The 22,382-nt window shown below is 52.3% G+C and overlaps 1 long non-coding RNA gene across 1 annotated transcript; it reads right to left on the bottom strand.

Moving 5' to 3' along the window:
- Positions 1-11,277: 11,277 nt before the first annotated feature.
- LOC118150211 (uncharacterized) lies at positions 11,278-19,480 on the bottom strand. Its single transcript, XR_004738199.3, has 3 exons — positions 19,410-19,480; positions 17,752-18,290; positions 11,278-16,997 (listed from the first exon to the last, which is right to left on the bottom strand). It is a non-coding gene; the product is annotated as an uncharacterized LOC118150211 (long non-coding RNA).
- Between the last annotated feature and the right edge of the window lie 2,902 nt (positions 19,481-22,382).

Below are 22,382 nucleotides of genomic sequence, written 5' to 3'. Positions count from 1 at the left end.
TCCTTCCTTTTCTTTCTTTTCTCTCCTCCCTTCCTCCCCTTCCCTCCCTCCTTTCTTCCTCCTCCTCCTCCTTCTTCTTCTTCTCTCTCTCTCTCTCCCTCTCTCTCTGTCTCTCTCTCTCTTTCTCTCGCCCAGGCTGGAGTGCCATGGCATAATCCTGGCTCACTGCAGCCTACATCTTCCAACTTCAACTGATCTCCCACCTCAGCCTCCTGAATAGCTAGGACCACAGGCATGTGCCACTATGCCTAGATATCTTTTTGTTTTTGTAGAGTTGGGGTCTTGCTGCGTTGCCCAGGCTGGTCTTGAACTCCTGGGCTCAAGTGATCTTCCTGCCTTGGCCTCCCAAAGTGTTGGGATTACAGGCATAAGCCTCTGTGCCTGGCCCGCCATGAGCTATTATCACACCACTGCACTTCAGCCTGGGCATCAGAGTGAGTCCCCATCTCTTAAAAAAATTGAAGGACAAGTAGTTTATTTGGGAGGTAACCCAAGGAGACACGAGTAGATGGTGGGAAGTGAAACGGAATAGAAAGTAGCCATTAAGTCTGCATTATGAAGCCAGTTACTACCATGGGCAAACAGGGTGCAGTCCCACTGAGGGCCTCTGGAGGTAGCAGAGAGCACACTCTTTGGAGTTGTCCCAGCTGTGGGGCGAGGGAGCTGGGGTATTTATCCGCCAATGAATTCCATGCTGTCATTGGTTGAAGGCTGCTCTTAGGGGCTGTTGATTCTGCTGACCTGCCCCTGTATGGGCCACACCCACTTCAGCAGCTGGAGGAAGCCTTGGGGAGGACCTGGGGCCCTTTTCTCCCTGCCCACCCCACCACTGGCTTGCCCCTTCCCAGGTAATTCTTTTTTTTTTTTTCAGGGTCTTGCTCTGTGGCCCAGGCAGGAGTGCAGTGGTGAGATCTCAGCTCATTGCAACCTCCATCTCCCGGGTTCAAGCAATACTCTCCCTCTAGCAGAGAGATGAAGCTGCTAGAAGTAGCTCTTGGTATGGAGAGAAACAGTAGGACGCCAGTGGATCTGGACCAGCACTAAGATCGTGGGCTAAGTTTTTTTTTTTTGAGACAGTCTTGCTCTGTTGCCAAACTGGAGTGCAGTGGCACAATCTTGGCTCACTGCAACCTCCGCCTTCTGTGTTCCAGTGATTCTCCTGCCTCACCCTCTGGAGTAGCCGGGATTATAGGCATGCACCACCACACCCAGCTAATTATGTATTGTTAGTAGAAATGGGGTTTCTCCATGTTAGTTAGGCTGGTTTTGAACTCCCAACCTCAGGTGATGTGCCCGCCTCGGCCTCCCAAAGTGCTGGGATTACAGGCGTGAGCCACAGAGCCCGGCCTAAAAATGTTAATGAATGCAGAATGTGGGCACCTGATTAGTCTTGGGTGGAAGGCAGGAAAAAGCCTCCCTGAGGAAGTACACTGAGGGAGGTCTGAACGGTGGTTGTGGGGTCTATGCAAAAGTCACCGGTGGGAGGGCCTGAGGGCAAGTGAGCATGTCTGCTGTTAAGTGCGGAGGTGAGGCTGTGGTGTGGCGGCTGGTGAGGCTGCAGGGATCAAACAACAGAAGAGAGGATGGGGACCACCCCCAAACGTGTCTCCTGCAGTTTGAGACATGCAGAGAGACCAAGGCAACAGTGTGAGTTTACCGAGTTCTGATAGAAAAGAGCAAAGACGTTCTCAGCTTGCACTCTATAGAGTCTCGTTTCACGGGGCACAATCTAATAACACGAGGACAAGGGTGATAATTAAAATGACCCTGAAGCCAGGTGTGGTGGCTCACGCCTGTAATCCAAGCACTTTGGGAGACAAAGGTGGGAGAATTCCTTGAGCCCAGGAGTTCAAGATCAGCTTGAGGAACAGAGAAAGAACTCATCTCTATGAAAAATGTAAAAATTGGCTGGGTGTGATGGCATGCATCTGTAGTCCCAGCTACTCCAGAGGCTGAGGCAGGAGGATCACTTAGGCCCAGGAGTTTGAGGCTGCAGTGAGCCATGATGGTACCACTGCACTGCAGCCTGGGCAATAGAGTGAGGCCCTAACTCTTTCCTTTTAAGACGGAGTTTCGCTCTCGTTACCCAGGCTGGAGTGCAATGGTGAGATCTCGGCTCATGCAACCTCTGCCTCCTGGGTTCAGGCAATTCTCCTGCCTCAGCCTCCTGAGTAGCTGGGATTACAGGCATGCGCCACCATGTCCAGCTAATTTTTTGTATTTTTAGAAGAGATGGGATTTCACCATGTTGATCAGGATGGTCTCGATCTCTTGACCTCATGATCCATCTGCCTCAGCCTCCCAAAGTGCTGGGATTACAGGCATGAGCCACTGCGCCCGGTGGCCCCATCTCTTAATAAAAAGAAAAAAAAAAAGAGTTCCAGCCAGGCGTGGTGGCTCATGCCTGTAATCCCAGCACTTTGGGAGGCCAAGGTGGGTGGATCACTTGAGGTTGGGAGTTTGAGACCAACCTGACCAACGTGGAGAAACCCCATCTCTACTAAAAATACAAAAATTAGCTGGGCCTGGTGGCATGCACCTGTAATCCCAGCTATTTGGGAGTCTGAGGCAGGAGAATCACTTGAACCTGGGAGGTGGAGGTTGTGGTGAGCCGAGATTTCACCACTGTACTCCAACCTGGGTGACAGAGCCAGACTCCGTCTCAAAAAAAAAAAAAAAAAAGATGCGGTGGCTCATACCTGTAATCCCGGTATTTTGAGAGGTCAAGGCGTTTGGGTCCCTTGAGGCGAGAAGTTCGAGACCAGCCTGGCCAACATGGTGAAATCCCATCTCTTCTAAAAATACAAAAAAATTAGCCAGGCGTGGTGACATGGACCTGTAATCCCAGGTATTCGGGAAGCTAATGAGTATTGCTTGAACCCGGGAGGTGGAGTTTGCAGTGAGCTGATATTGCACTACTGCACTCCTGCTTGGGTGACAGAGTGAGACCCTGTTAAAAAAAAAAAAAAAAGAATAACCTGGGAAGAGGCAAGCCAGTGGCCAGGCAGGCAGGAGGAAAAAGGCCCCATGTCCTCCCCAAAGTCTCTGAGCCGCACTCCGAGGGAACTGTGTGGGTTAGAGAGCTGGCCATTAATGCTGTAAAACAGGCATGACGGTAATTAAAACACAGTAATTAATCATAATTACAGTTAACATGGACATGTCTTTAATGTGTCCATGCTGCTCTAAGTGACTTGCGCACATAAACTCACTTGGTTTTCTTTTTTGAGATGGTGTCTCACTCTGTCGCCCAGGCTGGAGTGCAATGGCACAATCTCGGCTCACTGCAACCTCCACCTCCCGGGTTCAAACGATTCTCCTGCCTCAGCCTCCCGAGTAGCTGGGATAACAGGCACGTGCCACCATGCCCAGCTAATTTTTGTATTTTTAGTAGAGATGGGGTTTCACCATGTTGGTCAGGCTGGTCTCGAACCCCTGACCTCAGGTAATCCACCCACCTCAGCATCCCAAAGTGCTGACATTGCAGGAGTGAGCCACTGTGCCCGGCCCTCACTTAATTTTTCCAATAACCTTATGAGATGAGTGCTATTGATATTTCAGTTTTGCAAAATGCAAAGAATTCTGGAGGTGACTCATGGTGATGGTTTCACAAGAATGTAAATGTACTTAGTGGCACTGACTGTACTATAAACTTAAAAATGGTTTAATGGTCAATTTTATGTGTGTTTTCCCAAAATTTAAAAAAGTAACACTAACAGTTAACAGTGAACATTTGTTGAGCACATACTGTGTGCCAGGCACTGAACAAGTGTTTTAGATGCCTTATGCCAGGGTTGACAAACTTCAGTCATTGACACATCTCATCCAGCTTTTGTCCATGTCTCAGTTTGGGTTTTCCCCAAAAAGTAGCCCTCCACACAAGGATTTGTGGGAGGGGGGGTCCCAGGAAGCATCGAGAGCAGGGAGAGGTGACGGTGAGGAGAGATATGTTCATGAGTGGGCAACTAGGGCTTGGTTCCACTCAGGATCTTCTGAGCAGCTGAGTAGGAGACACCGCAGAGTCATCCTATGGAAGGGTTAGGACGCTGTGAGCAAATTTCCCACCAATTCTTTTTTTTTTTTTTTAAGGAGGAAGAGAAGGAGTCTCACCCCAGTCTGGAGGGCAGTGGTGTGATCTTGGCTCACTGCAATCTCCGCCTCCCGGGTTCAAGTGAGTCTCCTTATCTCAGACTCCCAGATAGCTGGGATTACAGGTGCCCACCACCATGCCCGGCTTTTTTTTTTTTTGAGATGGAGTCTTGCTCTGCCACCCAGGCTGGAGTGCAGTGGTGTGATCTCGACTCACTGCAACCTCCGCCTCCCGGGTTCAAGCGATTCTCCTGCGTCAGTCCCCTGAGTAGCTGATTACAGGCATGCACCACCACACCTGGTTACTTTTGTATTTGTAGTAGAGACGGGGTTTCTCCATGTTGGCCAGGCTGGTCTGACCTCGTGATCCACCTGTCTAGACCTCCCAAAGTGCTGGGATTACAGATGTGAACCACCACACCTGGCCTTTTTTTTTTTTCTTTTTTCTTCGAGACAGGTATCACTCTGTTGCCCAGGCTGGAGTGTAGTGGCGTGATCGGCGCACTGAAACCTCCGCCTCCCAGGTTCAAGCGATTCTGTGCCTCAGCCTCCTGAGCAGCCAGGATTACAGGTGTGTGCCACCATGGCCTGGCTAATTTTTGTATTTTTAGTAGAGACGGGGTTTCATCATGTTGGCCAGGCTGGTCTTGAACCCCTGACTTCACGTTCCCCCTGGCTCAGCCTCTCAAAGTGCTGGGATTACAGACTTGAGCTACTGTCCTGGCTCAGGTGGTTCTTTGGCAGCATGAGAACAGACTAATACAGTTACCTTTTGAGTCTGGCACTTCAGTTTTCCTTGTGTGGCAAGTCTTTGGTGTGTATGAGAACTATCTGCAGGTGAGCTATGGGGTGGGCTGAAAGAACATGGAAGGGGTCCGCAACGGCATCTGCTAAGGCTACTTCTGTGTGCCAACACTACTATTATTTCCTTGATATATATTTTGAATAATTAAGAAAGTCTCAAGTAAACCCCATCTCTACTAAAAATAGAAAAATGATCTGGGCATGGTGGCGCGCACCTGTAGTCCCAGCTACTCGGGAGGCTGAGGCAGGAGAATTGCCCGAACCCAGCAGGCGGAGGTTGAGGTGAGCCGAGATCGCGCCATTGCACTCCAGCCTGGGCAGCAAGAGCGAAACTCTGTCTGAAAAAAAAAAAAAAAGAAAGAAAATCTCAAGTAGTTTATTTAACCGCATCCTAAGTGTAGGCTTGAGATACTAGTTGTGTGTGTGTGTGTGTGTGTGTGTGTGTGTGTGTTTGAGACAGAGTCTTCCTCTATTGCCAGGCTGGAGTGTAGTGGTGTGATCCCAGCTCGCTGCAACCCCTGCCTCTCAGGTTCAAGCAATTCTCCTGCCACAGCTTCCCGAGTAGCTGGGACTACAGGCACGTGTCACCATGCCCGGCTAATTTTTTGTGTTTTAGTAGAGATGGGGTTTCGCCATGTTGGCCAGGCTGGTCTCACCCTCCTGACCTTGTGATCCGCCTGCCTTGGCCTCCCAAAGTGCTGGGACTACAGGTGTGAGCCACCACGCTCAGCACCTAGCTGTGCTTTACCTCGTACACACTTAGATAAAATATGATTGTCCATCTCACATCTCAAATCTTCTTGCTTGCCAGTGTACAGGCACCACGTCGTCCCATTGAGTCCTCCTAACATCCCTAGGCTGAAGGTAATAGTGTCTTTGTCTTACAGCATTCTCGTATGTAAGATTGGCTCACGGCTACGTGGGAAGACAATAACCGAATCATGCTTTGGAGAATACTCGCTGTACCAATTCTACTCCCCCATCTTCTGTAGCAGACAGAATTGTGACCTTGCAGGGACGCCATATTCTCCAGCCTCCCTTGCAGTGAGGACATGTGGGTGATTCTCGCTGATGGAATATGTGTTAAAATGCACACTCTGAATAAAGAGACCTCCCCCTAAACAGACTTTGTGAGAGCAACATGGTCGTTTATTCACCCAGGAGCAGGCGGACTAAGTCCGGAGAGTCAGCGAAGGGCGGAGAAATAGGAGTTGGTTTTATAGGTTTGAGGTAAGCAGTGGACAGTTACAAAAGTTACAGTTTGGGGCAGTTTTTTTTGCAAGCTGGGAAGGCGTCATAGGTTTGCAAGCTGGGAAGGCGTCATAGGTTTGCAAGCTGGGAAGGCGTCATAGGTTTGCAAGCTGGGAAGGCGTCATAGGTTTGCAAGCTGGGAAGGCGTCATAGGTTTGCAAGCTGGGAGGGGGTCGTAGGGTCTGGAGTTATGAGGTTGACCGAGGTTGGTTACAACGTCCAGTGGCCTTATCAACTGGGGCCAAAAGAAGAAACAAAAGAAGATTGTCTCAAGTTAGTTAGGCACCACAGGGGTTGATTCTTCTTCTGCTTTTCATGGTCTTCCAGTTACTTCAGGTTTTCTAGTTCTAGAAGGCCCTCCAGAGGTGTATATGCGGGCCATGGCACCATCATTCAGCCTAAAAGACCTTACGATATGAACGGAAGTTATGTGTGCACCATCTGAGTGAAGCCTCGAAGACAGTAGACTTAACTCCTCTATGCTCTCTTTATACCTTATTTGCAAGCTGGTATGTGGACTTACCTAAGACCCAACCTACAGACAGGGCAAATGCCTTAGGGATTAATGGAGCAATGAAATGAAAGAAACCTGCATCTGTGGATGGTTGCATGAAGCAGAGTTGCATGTTGAACCAAAACTAGAGAGAGAAAGAAACTTCTGTCTGTTTAAAATACTGCATTTTGGACTTCTCACTTCTTTTTACTGAAGCTCCAACTTTTGTTCTAACAAACACAGTAATTGGTTCCAGAAGTGGGGTGTAACCGTGAGAATAGATGGCATTTGATTAATGGCTAGGTTGCGAGGACACAGATATTTCAGGCTGGAAAGCCGGGTATCCTCCTTAGGCCAAGTCAAAACGATTGGTAACACTATAATCTTAGATAACTAGGAAGATAGTTCATATGGTAACCGAGCTTGAATTTCTAGATGAAGTGATTAGAAAGAGCCGGAATATGGTTGTGAGTTGTTTGCTTCCTGCTGCTTTTAGCAAAGTATTACAAGAAAGACGTGGACTTAGTGGTCAAGAACTTGGCCGACATGCAAACAGAGATGGAAGAATCCACAGATAAAAGTCTGCAAAGAGTTGGAGAAGTCATCTGACCCTGATACACATCTGAGTGAGTAGTAAATAGGGCTTTTCACTTACTGTATTTGTTTCAAATGCCCTCAGGCAGCCTCCATTGTCATGGTAGAGAGGCCTGGGTAAACTAAAAAATGTAAAAAATGATATCTTCAGAAGAACTTTGCATGTGGTTACTGACTGGGAGCAAATAGCTCGCTAAGTGTTTCAGAGAATTATCTCGAAACCATGAGCCCAGCCTATGTGTCAGCCTTAAGGAAGTCCCTGATTTGCATCACACGAATCGGGCTGTGATAACTGCAGCATTCCCAAGCAGGGCATCCCCCTCAAAACTCACTCTAGATATGGTCGTGGAAGATAAGTGGACAAGGAAGAACACCCCCAGCTAGAAAAACCAGAGACTACAGTGAACAACAGACGACAGAGTTTCCCAGAGAGATCCACCAGGGTCTCACCAAAGGATTTATTCTACTTTACAAGCAGAGAGTTAAAACAAATAAACCTGGCTGGGGGTGGTGGCTCACACCTGTAACCCCAGCACTATGGGAGGCCGAGGCAGGTGGATCACCTGAGATCAGGAGTTCAAGAAACCCTGTCTCTAAAAAAATAAAATAAAACAAAAAATAAATAAATAAATCCTGCCCAGCAAGATTTGATCATTATCATGTGCTAGGAACTGGCATCATATTGTATATTCATTGAGGAGAGGGCTAGATAGATTGACTTTTAGTTACAAATTATTGGATCATGAGAGAAACAGTAAGACCTGCTTGATGAAGAAGACTGTGTAATAGCCAGAGATTTTGGACTCTGAGCTGGATGCATCAATGACATGGGATGTTAGATTGCCTTCTTCCAGGAAGGGTATAAATGTACTCTATGGTGGGAAGAAGCATGTTTTCATATATTTGGTGGCTAGGGGATGGAATGTGGATTGCTAGTGCTCCAAAAAATGCATTCTCCCCTTCTATAATGACAAAATCACAGCCAAGTGAGTTGGTTGACCATGTTTTACCAAACGGTTTGCCTTGGCCTAAGGAGGATCCCTAGCTTTCCAGCCTGAAATATCTGTGTCCTCACAACCCTGCTATTAAGCAAATATCATCGGTGTGCCCCACTTCTGGAACCAATTACTAAGTTTCTTAGGACAAAAGTCTAAGTGCCAGTAAAAACAAGTGAGAGGTCCAAAATTCAATATTTTAAAAGTTGACTTTTCTCTTTAGTTTCAGTTCAGCATGCAATTCGGCTTCATGCAATTATTTAGGGACCAAACTTCCAATATCATATTTCTTGGCCTCTCTTGCAGCGAGGCGTAACCCAGTGTGGAATGTGAGAAGCAGGTGGCACTTCCAGATAGGCTCGCTTCCTCTGTGCTCTCTAATGATTATTATTTTTTTGAATCCAGCGTTCCCAGCTTTGCTCTTCTTTTTTTTTTTTTTTTGAGACAGAGTCTCACTCTGTCACCCAGGCTGGAGTGCAGTGGCGCGATCTCGGCTCACTGCAACCTCTGCCTCCCATGTTCAAGAAATTTTCCTGCCTCAGCCTCCTGAGTAGCTGGGACTACAGGCGTGTGCCACCACGCCTGGCTAATTTTTTTGTATTTTTAGTAGAGATAGGGTTTCACAGTGTTAGCCAGGATGGTCTCGATCTTCTGACCTTGTGATCTACCCATCTCGGCCTCCCAAAGTGCTGGGATTACAGGCATGAGCCACCACGCCCTGCAGCTTTGCTCTTAAAGATAAGAACAATGTCTAGGAAACGGTGAGAAACAAGGCACAGGAAACTTCGGTCTCTGAGCGACTGAACGGAGTAGAGCCAGGCACTGACCTTCTCTGTTATGTGAGAAATAAACTACTATGTTGCTTCAGCCATGAATCCACTAGAGTCTTTTTTTTCTTTTTAAGATGAAATTTTCCTCTTGTTGCCCAGACTAGAGTACTGTGGCATGATCTCGACTCACTGCAAACTCCATCTCCCGGGTTCGAGCAATTCTTTTGCCTTGGTCTCTCAAGTAGCTCAGATTACAGGCATGTGCCACCATGCTCAGCTAATTCTGTTTGTTTTTTTTTTTTTTTTAGTAGAGGTGGGGTTTTACCATGTTGGTCAGGCTGGTCTTGAACTCCTGACCTGACCTCAAATGATCCATCCACCTTGGCCTCCCAAAGTGCCAGGATTACAATAATTCTGTTAGATCAGTAGAAGCTGAGAGAAGGCTCAATACTTTGAACAAGATTATTGATGTTAATGGAAAATCTCTCTCTACAAAAATCATCTGGGTGCAGCGTGCCTGACCTAGTCTCAGCTACTTAGGAGGCTGAGGCAGTAGGATTGCTTGAGCCCAGGAGTTCAAGACTACAGTGAGCCATGACCAGGCCACTGAACTCTAGGCTGGAGCTTCTCAAGGGCAGAGTTTCAGGTTGAGCTTTCTCTGCTGCCCTGATGTGGCTCAGCCCAGGGCTGGCACAGAGAGCTGGCAGGAGGAGAGGAGTGGAATGTGCCTGATCTTGCAGGATGACTTTGTGAGCCAGTATCCGTATTTTTGCAGTCAGGTCGTATGTATTTAGAGTTGCATGTGAAGGCCCTGCAAGGACAAGGCTATCATGCTTAGGCACCTGTGTTCATTCATTCATTCATTTGTTATTGAGCACTTCTGATGTTCCAGATGAAGACAAACAGTATCTTGTCCCTCGGGACCAGGGAAGGTTTCCCTGAGGTGGTGACACTGAGCTGAAATATGAAGGATGAATCAGAGGTAAATTGGCTGATGTGGGAAGGGAAGGGTGATGGAGGCCAAATGGAACAGCATAGGTCAAGGCAGAGGGCTGGGTGGAGCATCTCTAATACTGATACTGATAATAGCCAATATTCTGTTTAATATCAAACATTAAAAGGCACTCACATTGAATGTATTTCTTCCTGTTTAAAACATGAAAAGGAGGGCTGGGAGTGGTGGCTCACACCTTTCATCCCAGCACTTTGGGAGGCCGAGGTGGGCAATCACGAGGTCAGGAGATCGAGACCATCCTGGCTAACACAGTGGAACCCTGTCTCTACTAAAAATACAAACCCTAGCCAGGTGTGATGGCAGGTGCCTATAGTCCCAGCTACTTGGGAGGCTGAGGCAGGAGAATAGCTTGAACTCAGGAGGTGGAGGATCACACCATTGCACTCCAGCCTGGGCGACAGAGCAAAACTCAGTCTAAAAAAAAAAAAAAGAAAAAGAAGAAGCTGGGTGTGGTGGCTAACACCCATAATCCCAGCACTTTGGGAGGCCGAGGCAGGAGGATCACTTGAGCCCAGGAGTTTGAGGCCAGCCCTGGCCATATAGTTAGACCTCTGACTCTACAAAAAAAAAAAAAAAAAAAAAAAAAAAAAAAAAAAAATTAGCTGGGCATGGTGGTGTGCACCCTTCCCGCTACTGGGGAGGCTGAAGTGGGAAGATCAAACTCGAGCCCAGGAGTTTGAGGCTACAGTGAGTCGTGATTGCGCCACTGCACTCCAGCCTGGGCAACATAGCAAGACCCTGTCACACACACAATAGAGAAGATCCAACCCATAAATGATTTTCCAACATGATGGCTGGCACCGTTGGGGGAGTTCTGGAGCCAACGGTGAATGAATCCAGGTGGACACGGTTGTCCAGCTAAGTAGACATTCCCTTCAGGTGTTTGATTTTGTAGCCTTGCTTTTACGTGGTCAAACATCGAAGTGTGTGCTGTTACAGTTTTTTTCCTTCTGGGTCTTGAATGTTTTTGGCGACCTCTTGAAAACCTACAAGCGCGGCCCTTGGAAGCTCTGTGTCCCTAGGAGGGGAGGAGACTCCGCGGCGTCCCAGGAATGACCCTCGCGGGGCTCGCGATGTACCGGCGCCCCCCAGCGTCTGGATTGAGAAACGCATCCTGGGAGGGTGGAGGACCAGCCCGGCCCCAAAGTGAGGTAGCAGAAAAATCAACCCAAGGCCAAGGACCGGCTTAGTTAGCGGTAATTGTCTAAATGTGCCGGATCTCGCTGGGCTGCCCCCTCTCCTGGTCCTTTGGCTAGAGCGAACAGGTTTTGTTTGGGCTTTTTTTTTTTTTTTTTTTTTTTTTTTTTTTAAATGCTTTTTTGACTGTGCCTGGTGGCGTTCACGGGTTCTCAGCTTCTTCAGGTCCAAGTCTGGGCTGATTTCGACTCGGAAAAAACCCACATAACTCACTTTTGTGTCATTCCGTGAGTCCCGAAATCCCCTGTGTGTCTCTCTCCTCTCCACCACTCAGTCTTATTTTCTATTTTGATCCCATTTCTCACTTTTTATTTTGACAAAATTGTAATTATGCATAGAACATGTTTTGACATAGGAATACAGTGTAAAATACACATATCAAGCTAATACGTCCTTGACATACCCGTCACCATACATAATTTTTTTTTTGTGGGAAGAACACTTAAAATCTGCTCAGCAATTTTTTTATATATTAAAAAAAAATGAGGTCTCTGTATTGCCCAAGCTGGTCTCAAACTCCTGGCCTCAAGTGATCCACCTGGGTCTCCCAGAGTGCTAGGATTACAGGTGTGAGCCACTGCGCCCAGCCTGCTCAGCATTTTTCGAGAATACATGAGAGTCACCCTGTTGAACAATTCCTCCTGCGCCCTTTGACCAGCATCTGTCTAATCCCTCCTCCCCTCCCTCAGCTCCCGAGAGTTCAGCTTTTTAGATTCAAGTGAGACAGGCCGTGTTTGTCTTTCTGTGCCTGGCTTATTTCACTGAACGTCTTCCGGGTTCATCCGCGTGGTAAACACAAGCTTTCTAGTTTTTAAAGGCGGAATCCTATCCAGTCCCACGTTTTTATGTACGATGTCCAGCCCAGGGTTTTGTGCTTTGTGGGAGGAATGGGGAAACTTATATGTTAAGGAATGGGCATTACCAAGTGCCCAAGTACCCGCCTGGCTCTGTGTCGTACAGCAGTTGGAGACACAGCAGTGTGTGCGGTTCTGCCCACAGGACACTTTTCTAGGCCAGAGGCTCATCTCAGCGCAGCTGCATGATCAGACTCAGAAGAGTGAGACCTGTTCTCTTCCCTCCCTGCTAGGGGACAGTCGCTATCTGGTAGCGGGTGGCTGCCCGAGGAGGGTCATTTCCATTTGTGCTTCTTCCATTTGAGCTTGAGAAGTGTACATGATCACATGATCGTGTTTTGATCATATGCACGGAATCACCACGTATATATTTTAGTCAACTGCTTATTCTTCCCCCTCTCCTCCTTCATGTCCAATTCTCATCTTTCAAAATCAGGCTTACCCTTCTCCCCTTTTTCTCTCTGGTCATGTCTAGACTTGGAAGAAACCCTTTCTGTTCACAAGGGCCATCTGCCTCCTGACCTGTTCTGGTCTCAACGTCATTCATCAAACACTAAGCACCTCATTTTGGGGGCACCCCTGAACCTGTGATCACTTGGAGTTGACGGGGCAACAAGATCTTATGAAGCAGAGACAGCAAAGAGGTGGGGGCGGGCACCTGGGTGGCACAGGATGAAAACACAAGGGCACCCAACCTTACCAGTTATGAGGGATGGGAAGCCACCATGAGGCATTTCAAACCCATTACCCAAGATAAAAGTCCGGCAATGCCAACAGTTTTGGAGGCAGGAAGAAGCCCTTAATGATGGGAGCCTTAATGATGGGAGAGCGAATTGGTAACATCACCTTGGAGAATGATGTGGAAATCCCTGGAAACATTCAAAGTGTCCTGATTGTGAAGCTTAGCCTGTCCCCGCTCAGCTTTGAACCCTCGTGAGCTCCACGTAACTCAAGAAAATGGGTTTTGGTCTGGGGAGATGGGTCACTGGGGACCTGGTCAGTGGTGGCTTGGTCACTGGGGCCTTATTGGGGGGACCCAGTCTGCAGGGATTGGTCAGCAGAACATGGTCAGTCGGGTTTCAGTCAACAGGACCTCTTGAGTGGGGGCCTGGTTAGTGGGGAGCTAGTCAGGACCAGGTCAGCTGGCTGCTGGGTGCCCTCAGGCAGGGGGTTTGTCCTTGAAGCCTCCTTTCTTCCATTGTAGGGGGGATGAATCACTGTACCCCAGAGAGCTACCAGGAGGAGGAGGTGAGGTGCATTGAATATGGCCCTGCTATGCTGATTTAGCACTGTACACACCGGGTCCCCCTCAGGGGGACCCCCTGCCCTACCTACATCCCCAGGACCACCATGTCTGAAGGCAGAGGCTGGGGTGCACCCGTGGATGCTCTGGTGCTCAGCATGGGTTCCAGAGTGACAGTGCTGAGGACCTGGGGGCCCACGAGTGGGGCAGCCAGGCCTGGCCGGAGGAGAGATGCGCGCACACCCATATCTACCTGCAAGGTCAAGTACACAGACACATTACGAATTTCACGCACATGCGTCAATGCTTCAGGGGACAGAGGAGGCCGCCCCTCGGCCCTCCATTGTGAGGGGCGCCGTGACCTCCACAATGTCACCATTACCGAATGCCCACGTACCCGCCGGGCTCTGTGTCGTACAGCAGTTGGAGACACAGCGGTGTGTGTGGTTCTGCCCACAGGATGCTTTTCTAGGCCAGAGGCGCATCTCAGCGCAGCTGCATGATCAGACTCAGGAGAGCGAGACCTGTTCTCTTCTCTCCCTGCTGGCCTGGGGACAGTCGCTATCTGGTGGGTGGCGACTCCCAAGGAGGGTCATCCCCAAGTGCTCACTGAGGGCCCGCTCTGCGCTGACTGGGTAGACGGTCCTCCTGTTCATACTCACAGCGGCTCCGTGGGGTGGGCGCCCAGGACAGAGCCTGCCTGGCCTGAGGAGAGTGCCCTCACACTGTCCCCACGATCCTCTGCTTCAGTCTGGAGGGTCAGACCAGGCCTGTTGTGCTGGGAAGGACACCGCGTCCTCCCAGACAGGGAGCCCACCTCGACAAGACCCAGATCAAAGGCAGGAGTGTGGTGGGCACCTCCTCACCCAGGCTTCCTTCTGGCCCTGGCCTGTGCCCAGCTGGACGCCACGAGGACCCAGCTGCGAAAGGACCCAGCACCTCCGAGTGGGAGGTAGCTATGGTGTAAACTGGGTGTGGGCTCCGACTCCTTCCAGGCTGCCCCCACTGTCCCTGGAGTGCCTGGTGAACCTGCCCAGTCCAGCCTGTGGAAATCGGTTCAGGAGCAGTTCTCCCAGGCCTGGGCCCTAAAGGACACTGTTATTCTCAGGCACCTTCAAGTCTCTCTGAAAGAACTCATAAGGAGGCGCTAGGACCTGCCATGCCCGGGGAGGCTCCAGTACCAGGTCCCCTCCCGAGTCACTCTCTGGGGTGCTCCAAAGTAGAGAGGGCCCGAGTCCCCTGCAGCACCACTACCTGGACCTTCCTCACGCACCTACTCCTCGTCTAGAGAAACTTCTAGAAATACACCTGCCTAGTCTTCTGGTCAGGTGCTGAGCGCATGTGTACTGGACATGCTGCTCAGACAGGAAGGGGCTGGAGAAAGACCCCTCTGCGCGCCCTGCACTCTTTACACTTTCTCCCCACTCGGTGTGAGCTCCCTGCCCTGCCTGTGAGCATCCACAGATGCCCGGAGGAGCAGGTGCCCCTCGTTCCAGAGTGCCCCTCCAAGAATGCCAGGGGAACAAGAGAATCAGTGTTTCTGATCCAGAGGATTTGGGGAGAAGATCCTGGCAGGAGCCCCAGCCCAGAGCCAGAACCAAGAGTCCAGCTGGGCATGGAAATGGCCCAGTCCTGGCATGGAGTGGACGGCCCCGGAGAGCAGAGGGGGACCCGTGCCCAGGAGACTCCACAGTCTCACCCACTGGGGACACAGGCCCCTGTGTGAGGTGGCAAGGGGGTCATGTGAAAGTGAGAGCCTGTTTCCACCCGAGCCCCGAATCACGGCTGCATCCCAGGCCACACAGCTCTGGCATGAGGACGTGAGGCAGGAAGCCCTGAGCCAGCCCCAAGCCCTGTGTTACCATCCTGGAGGATACGCCCGCTGGCTGCACACACCCCTTGCTCTGGGATCCGCAGCCTGCAGGGGTGTCCTCGGTATCTAAGGCAGAGCACAGAGAGACCCCAAGGCCTCCAGAGACCCAGATCTGCAGAGCCTGGCCCTGCAAGGACACCTGATGGGCTTCGGGGAGAAGTTGGGTATTCCTTTTTCCTGTACAGCCAAACCTGAGTGAGGGACCCCAGCACCCAGGCCTCTCTGGGTGTTTCCCAGCATTAAGCCTCTCTCCAAGGGGGATTGGCTAACCCTCTCCTACCCACTGGCCCAGCTCCAGTGGCCCATGCAGGGGGCCCCTCTGGAACTGGAGCCTGGTCACCTGGTTCTCCTACACTCTGGCCTGGCCAGGCTGTCCCTGAGGCGGAGGCCCTCAGAGGCATTTGGGGGCTTCTGCAGAGTCCAGGGCAGAAGGTTATTCTCTAGGAACCTCCGGGGCTCAGAGTGTGAGGCCGTGCCCAGCCCAGGACAGCACCAGGTCCCCCCCGAGTCACCTCCTGGGACAGTTGATAATAGAGGGCGCCTGGGTCCCTGCAGCCCCACTACTGGGATTTCTTCCCACACCTCTTCCTCCTCTACATAGATACACTTCTAGAAATAGACCTGCCAGTTCCCTGAAGGTACCTGTGCTGGAATTCCATGCCAAAGCTTCCAGTGGATGCTTTCCAGGGGATGGCCTCAGGGCCTGATGGTTCCTGTGCTACAACTTTGAACAGGGATGCTGAGCTTCTGTCACTTCAACATCTGCCCTGGATCAGCTCGGCAGCTCCATCAGGGCCCCGACACCGGGAGCTATGGTGTCCCATGATAACCAAGAGGCAAGTCTGGACACATTTCTCTACACAATGGCACCTGCATCCGACTCCTCTCGCCGGGCAGCACCTGGCCAGCCACTCCGCAGCCGCAGATGGCTCTTGGGTCTTGGGAAGTCATCGTCAACAGGAAAGCTGTTCACTCTGAGACTTCCCCAGAGAGCGGTGAGCGTGGTGCCCCTGTGGCCCCGGCCATCAGTGGCATGCCTTGTGGCCTCTCGCCCAACCTGTGGGACAGAGCCCCACTCTTGGGGCGGGCACAGTTCCCAGGACCAGAGGTCCCCGGCCTCAACCCGGGCCCTGGGAGGGGAGGGGAACTACAGGTGCCATGTGCCCCCACAGTGACCAGGATGACCATGCGGGGGATGGTGGCACTGTGGATTTCACTACTGTACCACTCGATGGTGGAGAATTTGAGAGTGATCTCACTGTGAGGACATGAAGCGCTGAGCCGGAGTAGGGAGCAGGACATCAAGGGCTGAGTCACAGGGTCTCGCCGCGGCAACCCTGGACTTCTATCTGCAATGATCCACTTCCCTGGAAAGGTCCAACATCCCACAGCTGCCCTGGTGCCTCTGCCCACTGTGTCATGGCCATCATACCACCCAGAGGCTTCGAGGCTCTGCCTGGTGCAGTGGCTGCCTCCTTGAAGCCACATCTCAGTGCTTTCCAGGTGCCACAGCAGGTGTCACCACAGAATGCCTTCCAGCAGCCAGTGTGGGCTTTCCAGGCGTTAGGGGTGCCCTGCAGCCATGGTCCCGGCAACTCCTTGATGGCAACCAGGCCAGCCAGGGCAGTGATGATGACTAGGACGACAAGTGGGATGGCAGCTTCTTGATGGTGGATGAGCCAGGTGCACTGGGCAGAGCTGCATAGCTGGAGCGCTACGGCTCCCAGGGTCCCCACGTGGGCAGGAGCTCCATCACTGTGAGCCACAACCTTCTTCAAGTCGGGAAGGGAGGCCTTTGTGCTTGGCGAGGCGTCAGGCTCTGTGAAGGACAGGGACAAGCTTGTGTGCATGGTGCTGTGGGTGCTGTGGCCCCGTGGCCCCAAGTGGCAGGAGAGCCCCTACCCTTGCCGGTACACCACAAGCTACAACAGTCAGTAGAGCAAGCTCAAGGGCATGGAGAGCTACCTCTCTTGCAAGAGGGTGCCACGCACAGGCAGAAACTGCTGCATGGCACAACAAGCCCTTGAACTAGCTGGATGTGTGTCTAGGGAAGTTCCCAGTCATCTCCATGCCCCACCTGCCCAAGAATCGAGCCATGGGCCACCTCCAGGAGGATTTCTCCATGCACAGGAAGAGCCTGAGCTGTGGGATGAGCCACCTGGCCGGTGGCCGGGTGCTGGTGCAGTGCCACGTCCTCCAGGACTTCCATGTGCCGCAGCAGGAGGTGGAGAGCAAGATGGATGGCAGCAGATGCTTCCCCAGGTTGGTGGACGACAGTGCTGCCGCTCAGCCACAGGGCATGGCGCTCACGGCAGGCAGGTGAGGGGCTTCAAGAAGGAGTCTCAGCAGGTGGCCAGCCCTTCTGTGCCCTCAGCTAGGTCTTGCAGTGGGCCCAGCAGGCCTTCTGGGTGGGCCTGAACCAAGCCATTCCCTTTGCTGAGGTGCCTGTGATGCCATCGGCAAGCTCTTCCCAGATTGTCCCAGGCAGGACCTGGACCCCGTCTCGGACCTGCCACCCCAGGGACACCGGCCAACCTCCCAGGCATCTTCCACGTTCACAGAGGAGCTCTTACCATAGTCATGAGGAGCAGGGGGCTTGTGGGAGGAGGGAAGATGGAACTGCAGGGGTGATGGCGGTCAGGAGCGCAGGACGCGAGTTCTTCGGCTGCCTTAGCTGCCATGCATCACCTCTATACAGTTCCAGTAGAGAGTTGAGATCACAGATGCAGTCTTTTACCGCAACAGATATTACTTTTCCAAAAAGCAACCCAGAATTTGGAAGTGGCTCTTTATAAAGACAGATGAGAGTGGCGAGTGACCAGACGTTGGGTTGGGGACTTTTTCCTGTTCAAGGATAATTTCTACGGCAGGATAAAAACTGCCATCAAAGAGCCACGGCCAGATATTCGTGGTAGTACAGGGATGGTTTTGGGGCCAGTTGAGTAGAGAATCACGTGGGAAAGCAGCAGCGAACATGGCGATGGAGTATAAATGGCGCCACGCGTTGTGACGTCGTAGGCATCCGTACTCCGGAAGCTCCTTCCTTTCTTCTCTCCTTCCTGCTGTCTGCGCCTCCTCCCTGCATTGGACATCCCCACACCCTGGCCCTGTGCTGGGAGAGATATAAAGGACACCATTGGCCGTAGGTCAGGGGACTGGCACTGTCAGGGGAGACTTATGACATCAGAGTAGCCCCTGAGGACCAGTCCTGAGATGACCAGGTCCAACTGACCACACCCCTGCTGACCAGGGCTACATGGACCTAGACACCTGCTGATCATGTCCCACTGACCATGTCCCTACTGACTATGTCCCCACTGGCCCTCACTGAACAGGCCCTGATGAGCAGGTCTTCACTGACTGGGTCTCCACTAACCAGTCTCCAATGTCCAGACCACACTGACCAACTCTGCTGACCAAGTTTTCATTGATCAGGCCCCCAATGATGTCCAGGCCTTACTGATTGGGCTCCCCCTGACTAGGACCCTGCTGACCAGGATGTCACTGACCAGGCCCCATTGACGGCCGTCCCCTCTTCCCCCATCCCCTCCCCCGCCAGACCCTATGGATTAGGTCCAGTGATCAGGCAGTCACTGGCCAGGGCTGCACTGACCAGGTCACTGCTGACCAGTCACCTGCTGACCAGGCCCCTGAAGACCAGGTTCACACCAGGCATGAGGCCCCACTGACTGGGCCTCTACTCACCAAGCCCTCACTGACCACTGACCAGGTCCCCCTGATTAGGCCCTCACTACCTGGACCCCACTAACTAGGCCTCATCAATTAGACTTTCACTGACCAGACCCTACTACCCAGGACCCACTGACGAGGCCCCCACTGATTGGGTCCAGCTGGCCAGGTCCTTAACTGATGAGGTTCTGACTGGCCAGGTCATTAGTGACCAGACCTTTACTGACTAGGCCCCACTAACCAGGACTCCTACTGCATCGAACCAACTAACTAGGCCCCCATAGACCAGGCCCCCACTGACCGTGTCCCCAGTGACCAGGCCCCCACTGACTGTGTCCCCACTGACCAGGCCCCCACTGAACATGTCCCCACTGACCGTGTCCCCACTGACCAGGCCCCCACTGACCATGTCCCCACTGACTGTGTCCCCTCTGACCAGGCCCCCATTTACCATTTCCCCACTGACCATGTCCCCACTGACCAGGCCCCCACTGACCGTGTCCCCACTGACCATGTCCCCACTGACCAGGCCCCCACTTACTGTGTCCCCACTGACCATGTCCCCACTGACCAGGCCCCCATTGACTGGGCCCAACTGACAAGCTTCCAACTGACCAGGCCCTTAACTGACAAGGTTCCGACTGACCAGGTCCTTAACTGACAGGGTTCTGACTGGCCAGGTCCTTAACTGACAGGGTTCTGACTGGCCAGGTCCTTAACTGACAGGGTTCTGACTGGCCAGGTCCTCAATGACCAGACCTTTACTGACTAAGGCCCACTACCTAGGACCCCAGTGACCCAGACCCTCATTGACCAGGCCTCACTAACCAGGACCCAGTGACCCAGGCCTTTACTGAATAGTCCCCACTCTCCAGGGCCCCAGTGACCAGGCCCCCACTGACCAGGTCTTTCTGAACAGACCCTGACTGACTAGACCCCACAAACCAGGACGTCAATGACCAACGCTCCATTGTCCAGGTCCACTGACCAGGCCCCAGTTCATGAGCCCCCTGCTAACCACATGCACACTGACCAGGTCCCACTGATGAGGCCTCAACTTACCGGGACCCCACTGAGTAAACCTCCACTGACCAGGCCCCACTAGCCAGGCCTCACGGATGAGACTCCCCCATTGACTGGGCCCAACTGACAAGACCCCTGCAGACCAGGTCCCACTGACTGGGCCCCCACCAATGAGGTGCTAAGTGACTAGGTCCTTAACTCAAGGACCTCTGACCAGGTCACAGCTGATCAGGCCTCCCACAGACTGGATTCTTACTGACCAGGCCTCCTTGAGAACAAGGACACAGTCCTTGGGGACATAGTCAGAGAACCCCATTCACTAGGTGTTCTCTGTATCCCCAAGGACTGTGTCCTCATTCACAAGGCCTCCACTGACCAGGCCCCCTCTGACCAGGCCACAATGTTCGGGCGCCACTGACCAGGCCCCCTCTGACCGGGCCACAATGTTCGGGCCCCACTGACCAGGCCGCCTCTGACCAGGCCACAATGTTCAGGCCCCACTGATCAGGCCCCGCTGACCAGGCCACAATGTCCAGGTCGCCACCGACCAGGCCGCCACTGACCAGGCCCCTCAGCCATGGTGCTCAAAGTCCCCTACCTATGGCCCTCACTCAACCCAGACTCTCCCCGCCCCATGTCTGCACCCACAGGCCAGGCCCCTGGGGGTCTTTTGGGCACAGGGCCCCTTCTCCAGGACACAGGGAGGGATAGCTGGCTTCAGGCTCCAGGCACCCAGCTTCATGCTCACCTCCCACAAGGCCCTATGGCTCATCTCAAAGGGGACAGTGAAGTGGCACCGCCTGCACCTTTTGACGAGCTTCAGTCTGGGGAATGGAGGGATGTTTGTCAGACCAGGCACCCTGTGTGCCAGGCCTCCCAAGGCCCTTCCTGTGGAGTCTGGATCTGGAGACACAGTGTGGGGATGGTGACATGACCAGCCCAGGACCCTCGAGGCTGGGCTGAGGACCACATGAAGACTCTTTGCTAGTTTCTCAGTACGTACGTCTTTTTTTTTGTAGTGATGGGGGCTTACTGTGTTACTCAGGCTGGTCTCGAACTCCTGGACTCAAGTAATCCGCCTGCCTCGGTCTCCCAAACTGCTGGGACTACAGACATGTATGTACCACCAGGCCTGGCCTCAGTATGTCATTTCTTACCAGTTACCTTCCTCCACCAAGAATCCCCTAGATGCCAAGTCAGTGAGAAGAGGAAGATGGTTACAGAATCCATGGAAAGAAAGTGACACAGGCTTAGGACATGGGGGTGCCACATGCTGGGAGGAGGCGAGGACAGAAGGATGGATGGATGGAAGGAAGGAAGGGCCGCTGGAGCCCAGCCACCCAGGGACAGAGGTGACCACGGACCCTCCCAGGAATGCTTTGCACTGACCACCATGAACGTTTCAGACGCCACCAGAACCCCAGTCCTCTGCTCCTGTCCCAGTCCCCTTTGTGGCCTTTGGGAGGTGGAAGTTGGGAGAGTTTGGGCGGAGCCAGGGTTGTCCTGCCCTCTCCTCCCGCCTGCTGCAGGGTGTCTGGGACTTCCTGCAGAGAGCTCTGGGCTTAAGTGATCCACCTACCTTAGCCCCCCAAAGTGCTGGGAGGACAAGCGTGAGCCACCGCGCCCAGCCTCTTTAATCATTCACTCACGAATATTTCAAACTGACCTTTTTCTATATGATCATCTCAGTCACAAACAGGCAGGTCATAAAGACAGACAAGTGACTGTGTTTTAACCAATGAGGGCCAGGACTTGAGGCCAAGGAGAGGGTCCTTGCTCCCGAGACAGAGGCCTTCAAAGGGATGAAGGCCTTCTCACTGGCATCCCTGGGCAGTCTCCCCAGCCCACCCGCTTGGAGCTTGGAGCCTCCTTACAGAAAAGGAGGTCTCCTTTCCTGAGTTTTTATTTTCTTCTTCTTCCTTTGAGATGGAGTCTTGCTCTGTTGCCCAGACTGGAGTGCAGAAGTGTGATTTCAGCTCACTACAACCTTGGCCTCCCAGGTTCAAGCGATTCTCCTGCCTCAGCCTCCTGAGTAGCTGGGATTACAGGCACGTGCCACCATGCCCAGCTAATTTTTTGTATTTTTAGTAGAGACGAGGTTTCACCATGTTGACCAGGATGGTCTCGATCTCTTGACCTCGTGATCCACCCGCCTCGGCATTCCAAAGTGCTGGGATTACAGGCTTGAGCCACTGCGCCCGGCCAATTTTTGTATTTTTAACAGAGACGGGGTTTCACCATTTTGGTCAGGCTGGTCTTGATCTCCTGACCTTGCAAACTGCCTGCCTCAGCCTCCCAAAGTGTTGGGATTACAGGCGTGAGCCACTGTGCCCAGCTATTTCCTTACTTTTCCTAACCATGAAATGCAGCTGCCAAGGATGGCAGACGTAGGGACCTAGTCTCTTGGGCCTTCGTTTGCCCAGTTTTCTTCAGTCCTAGTAACTAAATCAGGTTTTTTTGGTTGTGTAAAAACAGAACAATAGATTTGGTT

The sequence above is a fragment of the Callithrix jacchus genome, chromosome 22 (assembly GCF_049354715.1).
Source record: "Callithrix jacchus isolate 240 chromosome 22, calJac240_pri, whole genome shotgun sequence".
NCBI classification, from domain to species: domain Eukaryota; kingdom Metazoa; phylum Chordata; class Mammalia; order Primates; family Cebidae; genus Callithrix; species Callithrix jacchus.
The sequence above is the reverse complement of the archived record's forward strand: the minus strand, read 5'-3'. Positions and strand labels throughout refer to the sequence as shown.